This window comes from Triturus cristatus, chromosome 1_2, assembly GCF_964204655.1.
Source record: "Triturus cristatus chromosome 1_2, aTriCri1.1, whole genome shotgun sequence".
NCBI lineage: Eukaryota > Metazoa > Chordata > Amphibia > Caudata > Salamandridae > Triturus > Triturus cristatus.
In genome coordinates, this window is record NC_140580.1 from 1025188176 (window position 1) to 1025201206 (window position 13031).

A 13031-nucleotide genomic window follows, 5' to 3' on the forward strand; every position below is an offset into this window, starting at 1 on the left:
GCTAAACAGAATACGATAATTAATTGTATCCGATGTGGCTAAAAGATCCAAAATGATGGGGGATGTTGACATAAGCACTTCATCGAAGCTCAGCAAGACGGACAACTCACTGCTGCAACCATCCTGAAATACGGCGTGTGCAGAATGCAAAACATTATTAAACTTCACATAAGACAACATCTGGTTAAATTTGGGAGAACGGCAGCTGGGAGAATGACCTGTAGTTATCAATCACCTCTAGATCTAAATTTGGTTTCTTCAGTGGAACAAACCCAGCCTCTTTCAACTCAGCAAGAACACATCCTGTGATTAAGGAGGTGTTAATGATGTCTTTTACAGGGGCGCAGTATTGCAGTAGTAGATTTTTATGGAACTTGGCTGAAAGATGATCTGCTCCTGAGCCAAGTGACTTACTATTCTTAAGTAAGGAAAGAACTCCTCATTTTTAAGAGCGCTAAATCGAATGACACACGCAGAAGGATTATTAGATGGCACTAAGTTGCTGAATTTGCACTCTATCTCAGGCTGGGTAGCCATGGAGTCCAATGCTACTCAAAAATAGAAGGGACTTTTTAAAATTCTCTTAGTTAAAAACAGCTTTAGGAACATTGGGAGAGGGGAACATTTTGCTATCATAATATAAGGATTTAGCAGTTTTAACCACCTTTTTGAAGTGATTATTGCAGACTTGACATTTGCGTTTCGCAGGTAAGGAGCAATCTAAACACAATGATCACTCCAGCTGTGAGTAGGCACAGGTTTTGGAACTTTTTATAAAACTAGGAATCACAGGTTCTGTCCTTCTTACAAATAATAGTTTGGGAAGGTTCAAGATCATTTAAAATCTTGTACCTTATCTGGCTCACTCTATTCCATTTACGCACAGTTTTAACGCATGTCCCACCATGGTGCCTCAAAGGCAGAGGCTCAGTATACCAGATACATTGATCTCATAATAGCCACACCAAGTAATGGCCAATGTTGGAAGACTCTGCATTGGTTTACATCAATACATACAATATCTAGTGTGTGGCCACCACAATGCGTAACACTGCAGTCAGCTATGGAAACACTAAAAACAAGTTAGGAGATCTCTAAATATTGCTGGAGTCTAATTAAAGGGGATATCAAAATGAACTTTAATATCACCCACAAAATGTAAGTACATTTTCTCTGAGGAAAGTTTATTTAGATGGGGAGGAGGCATATAGAAAGCAATACCAAAGAAGGATATGCCAGATTTCAAATTTCTCATGTGTGATTTAGACTGATTTAGTTTCCAGACTAGCCTGCATGTCATCAAAGAGCTTCATGCATTCTGAAGAGTGTATAATTGATAGAAAGCCCCTTTTGCCATCATGAAACGCTGACACATTGACATAGCCTGTCAGCAGAAGATTTTTAGCGAACATCATGTTTCAATCAATCAAGCAATATCCAGAATATGTTCTGAAATAATGTGTGAATGTTTAGACAATTCTTTACTGCTCATCAGCATTTTGGATGCAGATTTTGTGAGGGAGAGATAGTGGGATTGGCGCAAATATTTGGTGTTGAGTGATAACTGTTGGAAGCTCTGAGCATAATTGCTATGGTGTGTACATACATGAAGAGCCTTCAGGATTAGATAGCAGACATAACCGATCTGGAATAGTAGGATTCTTGAAACCTGAGTTGGCAAATTAACTGGCCGCATTTCTGGCTTGCTGCTGTGATCTTGCATTTAGCGTGTCTTTGGTTTGCCACTAGTGCGCCTGCTGGGCGTTTGCATGCCGACTCAATTTAAATACTGCTACCCCCATTCATCAACACATAACTAGACGGCCAACAAAGACGGTGGGGAGGTAACCGCTCAGCAGGGAAATGGAGCGATACAGGAAGCTAGTCTAGATACTTCAAAAAACAGGCTCAATTAACAAACCCCTATTGGCCCTTACATGAAATACACAGCTTCCAGGGTGAAGTGTCAATGTAATGCAGATAATGCTTCACACAGAACCAAATTTCACATAAGAAATACAACTTAACAATGATAAATTAATCTGTAAATTTCAAGAAACTTGGGTGATTTAAATTAATGATTAAAAGTTAAGTTATAAATATCCGTGAAAAGCAAAACACGCGACAAGGCGCAGGACCCAAGCTCCCCATAATACTCAATGACTTCTCTGTGGCAGAGAAATCCAAATATGGGGAATATACTTCTTTATTCAAATGCAGATTTTTTTTGTTTCTTTTTTCTAATCTAGGATGATATTTTTCTACCCGAGAAGCACCTTTCCCACACCCTGCCCAAACTTGGGAATGATCCATTTCCCTTCCCACCCAGAAAAGAGACTTACGCCGGCACTTGACTAATGTAAATATACAAACCTTTCATCGCTGGAAAGGTGAAGTTTGTTAATGCCCATAAACACAATTGTGGGCTTTTACAAACATCTGAGGGTAACCATGTCATGAACACTCAGGAAAGCCTTACATCCCATGTATCAACATTGACTGGGAACACTACAACGCTAGGGGCCGTACTACACTGACCTTGAGACAGGAACATCACACTTCATAAACCCTAACTGGGTGACACTGAAACACAAACTGTACCAGAAACACAAGACACACAGGTCACATCCTCATGAGTTGTGTAGAATGTTGCAAAATGGAGGCCATTTCATTTGGCTAAACAATAAGCAGCAGACAACATTGTGCATGTCAGATCCTGAACAGGGCCAAATTGCAATGGAAAAGGAAACACATAATATGGCTTGCAGTGCCCGGAACAGGGGAATGGCTACATGGCATGTCTGCCACCAGGGTGTTTTTGGTTCTGTAGCACCTGCACAAAAGTGAAGGAGTTGTATCTGTAGCCTTGCATCATGTGGCATCTTGAGGACGGTGAAACAGTGAACAGAGACACATGGGGCAGTGGACAGGAGATCAGGGAAACTCTGACACAATGTGACATCAGGGATGGGTTTGTCAAACAAAGACATACAGACAAGGTTCTAGAAAACAAGAGAAGCAGTGAGGGAAGAGTATAGATCTGTCTAATTTCGAGTGTGATGGTGAACAACTAGTTAGGATGAGGCACCCAATCGATGGGTCCCATACATCACCTTCAAAGGCCTTCAGAGTGAGCAAAATACGTTTCTGGAAGAGCTCAAGTTCTGTTGCTCATGTAGTGGTCCATCACAACTCCGAAAACGCGACAGGCTACAATGCCATTGCTGACCAACATTAGGTAGGGCCACAGGACCCAAAACCACCCACTTAAATTGACCAGGCAAAGGCTGCTTGATGCCTCCTACCTCCAACAAGACCATCTGTTGGCTAAACCCACACTGGCAGCCAGACCTCTCTCCGAGATTCTAAATGACCAAGAAGATGAGCAATTGAAGGATGCTGCACTGTACAAAATCATATCATGTAACCTAACAAATGTATTAAAAGCACTGTGTGATCATTTATTCACCCATGTAGGGGTACTCACTTTGATTAAGGTGATAATATTGAATTGTAGTCCTGAGAACAAAGTTTTTCCTTTCAGATGTTGAAGTAAGACATTCTGGAACTAACCAGTTAATGTTTAGATAGTGAAGTCCTGCACTTTGTTGAACTTCATCAGGATGTACGCATCTACTCTGAAAACATTTACAATTGTTAGGTTCACTGTACACATATGTTTTTTTGTTCCTTTTTTTGCAGCACTTATTTTAGTTTCATTATGTAATATGAATGGTATTGATCTTGGAGACAAAGACTCTTGGTGCAGCTGGCCTTTGTGTAGCTGAAAGGGGGCATGATGCAATGATGCATGACTGCCATGCACATGATATCGCCCTTCTTTGAAGGCTTTGTTTAGTCAGACAATTAGGATATGAAGTGTGAAGGGGCAGGAAGGCAGCTTTGCCTTCAATTTAACCTGTTGTAGATCACAAATATTCTGAGAACGCTGTTCTTTTATCCATAACTTAAATACAGGTCTCGTGTACAGCATCTATATTAAAGTAAATAAACCTGGGTAAATTCCTACAGCTAACTGCTACATGTTAGCATCTCAGTAGCAAATTACTGATGGGTTTGCTTACTATCAACTTACATTATATTTTTCCTGGAGTAAATATATTTGGTTATTAGAGAAATTAAGGTTAAACAACTGTATAAGACAGTGTAAATGTCTGATGACGAAGCAGAACCTTAACCATAACCTGCTTAGATAGTAGGATGCAGTTTGATGCTCCAGATCTTTTTGGGTGAACAGGACAAATGTTTCAGGATTGAACTAGACCTCACATTTCCGCCTACTCCTAGAGTACATTCCCTGAGGGCCATAGGCACAGACAAGGTGGCGGCCGTGCTAGCTGGAGGCAGAAACCACTCATTTTGGAACATTGGACTGCCACGAAGAATCAAAAGTGGACTGCACAATTCCACATACTAGTGGGAAGACACAGGAATAGGGTGGAAATTGGAAGAGAAGTTAGTTGTCCAGCTACTCTACTTAGGAAGCATGCAGATGGACATATTTAGCCCACGTACCCTTAGAGGGCAAACATTTCAACACATCTCATAACACCTTTCAAGTTTCATGCCATTGCGCCTGTGACCACATCTCATTGTACCTTCCTCTTTAGATCTCTCTAACCTTTCAGATAGCATTGCATTGTAACCTTTAACTCATATGTCGTTACACGTGATGGCGTTCATCGTTTGCACCTTTTTGCTCATATCGCATTGGACGGTTGGACTCCTGTTTTACATACGGCAGCTTGCATCTTGCATCTTATTGCAGCTTTAAAGTCACATCTCAATAAAACAACCAGCTGCATCTAATTACATCTGTCATGTCGCATCACCTTGCACTTCATTCTCGACGAGACTCAAATTTCTTTTCCTCGTTTCACTCCGTCACTCTGCACATTTTAATAGGATGTAATTGCACCTTTCAAAACACTTCTAGCATCTCATTACGAGTTAGCTTGCAACTAGTTGTACCTTTCATCTTGCCTCTAATTACACCTTTCATTTTCAATCTCACATTTAATTCCCTTTATTTGGCTTACATTTCATAAAGCTTACATTTTAGAGATTGTACTCTGTAACTCAATAACTCTTACATCTCAATATACCTTTACGCTTGCAACTCATTATACCATTTAGTTTGCATCTTATTACGTCATTTACCTCACCAATAAAAATGTCGCTATGAATCTCAAGGCAGCTTTCATTTTGCATCTCACCTTTCACCTCATCATATGATTGAGTTTGCATCTCAATACATTTATCATCTTTCATCTCATAAAACCACTGAACTTGCTTCTCATTACTTTTTTTACCTTTTGTCTCATCTCACCCCTTATCTTGCATTTCACCCTTGTTTGATCTCTCTTCCCATCATACCTTTTCGGTTTGACTCTCATTGCAACATTCCGCTTGCATTTTTTTCATCTTATAACCACATTTCAATACATCTGCTTATTTTCCCCACAATACGACGTTCACCCCACGTCTCATTAAAACTGACAGAGTGCATCTGGTACTACGCAGATTTTGTTTAGCCTTGCCTTTGCCAAAAACGTAGGGAGTCACCTACGTCCTGCGACATGAGGACCACACCCCAAATTGATATCCGCCTAGCAGAGATCTCATTGAAGGAAGGGCATCGGCTAATACGGTGGATGCAAATGGGCTGCATGTTGGTTGGGGAATTCAATAGTGTGATGGGTTGACTGTGCGGTCAAGGGTTCCAACAGTGGAACTGGCTGAGGCTTGGAGTCAGAAACATGGCAGTTCCTTAAATGGGGCACTGGACTCCACATTTGGCAGAGAAGGGGGTTCTGCCAAAATATGCTGGAGTGCCAGTCCTTCAATTACAATAGAAGGCTGGCAAGACAGGACTACAGGATTGTAGGAAAATGATCACCACCCCCTTTAATTCCTTTTCTCTGAAGGAGAAAACCAGAGTAATTCGCCTCTTATATTTTTATTGGGTTGTTTTTTTAAAAAAGGTCTTGCTTTTCAAAAAGAAAGGCTCTAGCTCTGAGACCCTATCTGTCCCTCTCAGCCACTTTGTATTTTACATTTATGAGTTGAGAAAGTAAGACCACTTGAATTTTAGCCTTAATGCTTGCATACATATCATGAAAATACAAATACCCATATGTGTCTTAACGTGTGCTGTTACTGTTTGTTAATTAAATGCGAGTTGGTTTTTGTGCCTGCTTGAAGACCACTAAAGACTTTGCATTATTGCATGCTCACTCGCATTTTAAATGAGTTCTCATTTTGCTTTTCCATGTGGTGCCATGCACATTTCTCCTCAATCATTGTAGTAAAGCCTTAGCCTCGTTCTGAATTAGGCACATCAAAGCAAGGGCTTCAGAAAGCTATAGAGTTAGCTCTTGCTGGAGATGTTTGTAATTTTCTATCACAGTCTTCTCACATTCTTCCCTCCAGAAGTGCCTGGCATTTTCTTATTTGTACCCATCTATAGGTTGCAAATCTATCAACTATTCTTGCTTGCATGCACTTGCATTGAGAAAAAGTGTACAAACGTAGCACCAAAATGTATGAATTTTAGAATTACATGCTCCAACTGATCGAGGGCGAAGGTCTGACCCATTGCCTTGCTTCTTTGGCAATTTTGTATTAAATGCATTCTAGGCTTATGTGTGCTAACCTGAGTGTTTGTGTTTCCTTTTACAGAGGACAGCCAGAAGGCTGAAATGTGTGGGTCATCTCTACAGAGCACTAGAGCCGGTGATGATTTTGTATGTACGTATGTAAGAAACTGGCTCTATATATACTGCAACAAAGTGAGGTACAGTGTGTATAGAGTCCAAGAGTCTCCAGAGGTTTGGCAGAGGTTGAAGTTAGATAGAACCTTACTCTCTAAAGTGGTAGCTTGGTCGAGGAGTAAGGCAGTGTCAGAGGACAGTGTAAAGCATTTGATGTACACACTCAGTCAGCAAACGGTCTCACACACTCAAGAACTGAACTCTAGGCAAAAAATGTTTTGTATAAAAAAATATACTGTTGTTTTATTTCTAGAACCAAGCAAGCCTGGTACAGGTAAGCATATAAATACTTTGCAGTAGTGATTGTCTTGTTTGAACACAGTTCAGAATTGCAGTATAACTGGTACTGGTTTTAATTACAGGTTTAAGAAAGCAGATTGCAACACATTGCAGGTATAGTACATTCAAGTAAATGGGCTTTTTAAGTAAAATGCAGTTAATTACTTTTCAGATTACTTTTCTAACCACAGGACTGGATCCTAGATTCAGCCCTGGGACATTTCCTGAAAACAGGTGAGTAAATGCGTTTTGGTTAAAGGTACGATTTTTGAAGAATATTATTGCATTTCAAAAGTTGACACAAAAACATTTTCACATAGAATCACCAATGTTATCCTAAGGGAGGAAATTCACTTAGCAGGTAAGTTACTTTTGCGTTACTTTTGTAATCCAGTGCTGGACTCCTAGATTCAGCACTGGGAGATCTACTTAAAACAGGTAAGTAATTACGTTTTTGCAGTTTGTACGATTTTTAAAGAATATTCTTGTATTTCAAAAGTTGACAGATATGTTATCCTATGGAAGGAAATTCAATTCACAGGTAAGTTACTTTTTAGTTACTTTTCTTACTCAGTGCTGGACACCTGGGTTCAGCACTGGGACCTTTCCTGCAAACAGTTGAGAAAATTCGGCTAGGTTATTTGTGCGATTTTTAAGAAATATTCTTAGTTTTCAAAAGTCGACACTTAAAAACCTTTTGGGAGAAAAAGTGTCAATGTTATCCTATGAGGAAAAATAAGTTATCAGTCTCGAGGTAAGTAATCGGTCTTTTGAGTTAAGGTTCGGGGTTAGACTCAGGGGTCTCCCAGGGTCAGTGATGCACTGTTGTTGCACCCCCCGTGGCACTAGGGCGGCTGGGGGCAGAGTGTTGAGGCCCAATGTTATCCTATGGAGGATAGGGGGGCTCCGGTTGGTGGCGGCTGGCAAGCAGGCCAGGGGGTTGTGGGAGCAAAGCTCCTAGGTTTAGGCTCAGGGCAAGTTGGGGACCAAGTTAGCACCAAAGGGGCACCCTCAGCGGCGCTAGGGCAGCCGGGTGCAGGGTCCTTTTTTGAGGTTGGGTTCCCTGTTGATTTCAATGGAGATTTTCGGTTTTGGTTTTCAGCTGCAGGCTCGGTCAAGGAAGACTTCCGGGAGGAACCAACAGCTGGGCAGTAAGTTGGAGGGCTCAGGGACGTAGGTGCACCTCGGGTTCTTTTCTCCCGCACGCAGGGCGGCTGGATGCAGGGGTGTCTTTTGAGGTCGGATTTCACCTTACTGGGCCACTCGCGGTTGGTGGGTCTCTGTGCAGAGGCTGCAGGCGATGTCGGGGAGTCCTGGAGGGGTCAACTCACTGTGGACTTGGACTCTGGAGTGCTGGGGGCCCTCGCTGGGACCAGTGGGCCACTCGAACTCCGGCCGTTGGCGACGGGTGCAGTAGTAGTTCCAGGCGTCTGGTTTCTTTGTTCTCAGCAGGCTCAGATTCTGTTTTCGGAGTTTCTTTTGAACAGGGCTGCTGTTCACTGGAGATCTGGTCTTTGTTGAAAGCAGTCAGTCCTCCCAGGGGCTCTGGAGGTCGCTAGCTGCAGGACAAGACGATTTTTGGCACAGGATCTCTGGAAACTGCAGAAGGGCCAGTAGGGCTGGGGCCAAGACAGTTGTTCTCTGCAGTCTCCTTTGCTGGGTGTCTTCTTTCATCCTTTTTCTTCTTAGGTTGCGGGAATCTGAGGAAGGAAGGTTCAGGGTGCCCCTAAATACTAAATTTAGGGGCGTTACAGGTAGGTAAAGGGCGGGGACCAATGGGTCCCTTACCTGGGGTGGGTACACCCCCTATTCTGCCACTCTCCAGTGGGAGGGGGGCAGGAACCTGTCCCTGGTTGGCTGGATCCCTCCATCCTTAAGATGGCGGGGACTTGAGGTTGTGCTTCACCTCGTCTCCCCCACCTTAGGGGTGGAGATGGCAGAGGTGGGCACACCTCTCTTCCTCACTTGTTTTTCCCACCGGTTCTCCCGCCCAAAGTGGGGGGTAGAACCAGTGGGGACCAGTTGCTGAAAGCAGCAAATGGTCTGGAGAGGCTCACAAAGGCAGCATGCCTTTGAAGCTTCTCCTTCGTGAACCCTGCCCATCCTGGGGGAGGAGGCTTGGCACTTCGTCCCAGAATGTGCATTGTTTCAGGCCCCAGAGAAGAGCAGGCTCTCGACCCAGGGGTCTAGAAACATGTCTGGTGGCGGCAGCCTGCGCAGCCACTCAGTCAGGTCACTGGTAGTTGGTCGTTTTTTAAGGGGCATCTCTAAGATGCCCTCTGTCGTGCATTTTACATTAAAACCCACACTGGCATCAGTGTGGGTTTAATGTGCCGAGAAGTTTGATACCAAACTTCCCAGTCTTCAGTGTAGCCATTATGGTGCTGTAGAGTTCGTAATGACAACCTCCCAGCACCATATACTCTTAATGGAAGCACTGCACTTACAGGGCCCAGGAATGGACCTGGGTACTGTAGGGGTACAGGGCTCATGCACCTGTACCCTCACCACTGGCATAGGGCACCCAGCTAGAGGGGTGACTGATATATGCCAGGGCAGTGGTTTGTGGGCATGGCACACAGAGATGTATGTCATGTCGACTCTTTGTTTGGTTCTGCACCTAGACACCCAGCCTGCAAAGGCAGTGTGTGTGTGTCAGGGTACAGGGCCTCTAAGGGTGGCAAAAATAAGTGTTGCAGTCCTTAGGGGCCTTCTCTGGTCACAGTGCCCTGGGTACCTATGGTACCATTTACCAGGGGCTGACACGTGGCCAGAGATACCAATTGGGTTTTGTTTTGGGGAAAGAACACAGGCCCTGGGGTCCTGATTGGCAGGGCCCCAGAGCACATCAAGTCAAAGAGCATCAGTAGTCTGGCAACCAAACAAAAGGGGGGGTTTACTGCAACAGAAACCCACTTTCTCACAACGTATTACTTTGATTGTTACCCTCAGACTGAAGGGAAGCAGGAGACACCAGAAAATAGACTTTGGAGGATTAAGACGGTCTTTACCTTTCAGGCTATCCATGAGCTAAATACTAACATGATTCCTAAAAAACACACAAAAAGAGACACCTTTGGGATAAAACTGTTGATAATTTACTAAGATTTTTAATGATGAGGAAAAAGGATCTCTAAACAAAAATGTTACTTAAAAGAAACCTAAGTGTCCATTCGGCAACTCTTACTTCATGATACCTCAAAAGACTGTGCAGCTGTGGGGTAGACGGATTAGAATAAAGTAAAAGAATTCTCTCTGATGACTTTCAGGTTCACGGCATCCAGTGCCCACACAGAGTACAATATTTGTACAGATACTACATGTCATGGATGCGCGACTTTCAAATCCTCACACTGGAATTCAGGAGGACACAGGTGCCAGGTTCATTATCCAGGATAGGAGCCGGCTAGATCTTGCCCATAACACGGCATCAGCGACCCATGTCACTAGAAGCTTCGCTCTCCAAGCAGGCTAGCATCGAAGGCGGGCACCTATACTGGGGGATCTCAGCACGCAAAGCAGATAGGGACTGGCACTCTGGAATTGTTCATTTTAAAGAAGCCCTGAGTTTTCCAAGGACGTTGGACACCGGACCTCTATGCAGACTGGGACAAATCTGGCTTGTTGTGGCATATGTATTTGGCCGGGGAATTGTCACTTGCACGCCACCATGCCTCTCTGCCCTTCTTCGAAATGATGTTCTCTTCTTCTGGCTCAGTGATGATCAAACACCTGGCACATCTGGACAGAGTACATGTTTGACTGGGAGAGGGCAGGTTGATTTTCTTTGACAAATTCTGGAGGTCAAAGGGAGACAGGAGAAGAAACATTCAAGCTCCCTTGGCTGGCAGGAGGGAGTGCAGATGGTATCGGTGACGGATGGTCTTATGGGAACTTTAAAAAAAAAACTTTGAGTTTATTGGCTCTTGAAGCAATGAGGAAGAACTGATTCTGTGAATCGAAACAGTACAGGCTAGTGTCTTAAGCAGCTTGGCACAGGTAACTAGAAACCACGTTTGCACAATGAAGCTCACAGTTTTCCAGGATGGACCTGCAGGATGGCAATATTTTCAACTCTCAGAGTCCACCAAGAATGACACACTCCAAAGGAAGAATTTTCTTCTTGCCTTGCAAACGGGGGTTCCAGGGAACTCCTTGATGGCTAGAGTGAAGTGGAGCGTGGCTGGACTGGCAGGGTAACCTTGAAAGTGAACGTGTGCAAATGTCCTAAATATTAAGGCAGAGCACTGCCTAACCCTCCAACATTGACCCAAAGTTGCACACGAGCACCGACCCCATTAGACTGAGCCAACAACAACATCCCTATTTATGAACTCTGATGTGGTCAGCTCTCATTGATATTTTTCACGTTCTGCTCTGTCTCTGCCTCTTATTACCCCTCGGTTACTGTGAAACTTCATTTGGCAGGTCTGCTGTCAGTAGTGTTGACGTTTTCCATCTCCTAATACGTTGGCATGCACATTTGTTAGAACAAAAGGCCACAGTGGTTGGCATCAGCTGTCCTATCTTACATTTGTTTGCTCTTTCCCTGACAACTTCCCCTGCCAGGCAACTACATCTACTCCAAAGTTCCCCAAGAAGAGGTCAATTCTGCTACTGGCTGAAGGACCCCTAAAGTGTCACCATATTGTATTCTGAGAGGGTAGAATTCTCGACCCCATACAAATGGGCTGTTCCATTGTGGAATTCGTCAGTGTATTTTGGGGGTAGAGCCCTTATTGTTTCATCCCTTCTGGGCGGTTTGCAGACAGCTCCATGTAAAATGCATTTAGTGACATCTGCTTGGGTCCCTCACCTTCGGTGCATGCCTAAAATGCGTGCATTGTATGAAGGTGCCATTTTGAACAGAGCAGTGTAGTTTGCATGGCAGATGTGTTGTCTGCCTTACCATATGGGAAAACATGTCCATCTCAGTGTTCCTCGTCATCCACCCACAGACTCATTCCTGGATAAAAAATGTTTTCCGTATCTCAGGGAATAGGTGAGCCCACACCCCCATGTAAGAAATACCCTTGAGTGCATGGACTGGAGGTATGCCCTATGCAACAGGCATGTAGGACTGGCATGGTCGATACGCGTTGTTCATAACTGTGGCAATGACCATTCCCCTTTCTCACACTCCTGCTTTGCACTATTCTGCCTTTGTAGGGAATATCCACATATTTTCTCATCAGGTAACCCATAAAAACAGTAGGAAAAAGCCAAGACAACCCCCCTGACTGCAGAATTATGGCTGCAAACAGGAGGGACAAATGGATTTATGTATACCATTTAATCAACTTTTTAAGTGGAATAAGTTGAAGAAAAACATTTAAAAAGTGACTTCAAGTTCAGGTGGCAGTCATCATTTTCTGTCCAAGCGCAGTGAAATGTCCAACACACTGGGTAACTCCCTGGACTCTAACTTTAAACACTGTCTTCGCAGTGGACAACTACCGAGCTCTGATTGGTACTGAACTTTCAAAGGATGACATTGTCCAATTGAAACCAATAAATGGGGTCCTGCCGCGACAAACCAGAAGACAGAGCCTTAATCAAAAATCTATTGTCATTAATACCATTGAAACTGTCAAGAATGCGGATTTAACAATGTAACTTTTGCTGCGGCAAATTATTATATTTCTTTGTTTCTATTTTTTAATGTACTGCACTATGTTCTAAAATGTTTTTTTCTTTAAAGGTTAATCCTCTATATAGTAATAATACTGGCTGGGGCATCGATATTTTTTTGTTTGTGGTCATCGCTGGGTTATAGGTGCATTTGGTGAACCGTTGCATCATCTCCCACGCGCTATATTTTGTTGGCCAGCCAAGCTACTTTAGAGAGCGAAGGAAGCCCATCCTTACTTCTGCAGTGCCCTTCATTCTCACCAGTAGGCAAGTGATGAACTCTCATCTTTCACATTGCTAGGTGGTCTCTATACATTCACAACCTGG

General features: G+C 43.5%; 1 protein-coding gene across 2 annotated transcripts in view; it reads right to left on the bottom strand.

Annotated features, from left to right (window-relative positions):
- ASTN2 (astrotactin 2) overlaps nt 1-13031 on the bottom strand; it is a 2498474-nt gene that overhangs the window by 17234 nt on the left and 2468209 nt on the right. The window lies entirely within an intron of this gene.